Below are 255 nucleotides of genomic sequence, written 5' to 3' on the forward strand. Positions count from 1 at the left end.
AAAGTCGACCAAGTCATTTCGGTGAGGGGTCATGTGTGACGTTGCACCACTGTCGATCAGCCAGCTTGCTGATTGCTCTTTCCCCACAGCAAACGCTGCATCACTACCACTAGAACAATTTCTGGGACGGTTCTCGGCAGCTTGACAGTCCCGTTTCATATGACCAGTCTGGTCACAATTAAAGCATTTTCCCCGATAACCGCCGCTTTTGCGTGGCGCGTAATTCTTGCGACCACTTCCTCGTCTGCCCTTGTT

This window comes from Plasmopara halstedii (assembly GCF_900000015.1).
Source record: "Plasmopara halstedii genome assembly, contig: Scaffold_2061, whole genome shotgun sequence".
In the NCBI taxonomy this organism is placed as follows: Eukaryota; Oomycota; class Peronosporomycetes; order Peronosporales; family Peronosporaceae; genus Plasmopara; species Plasmopara halstedii.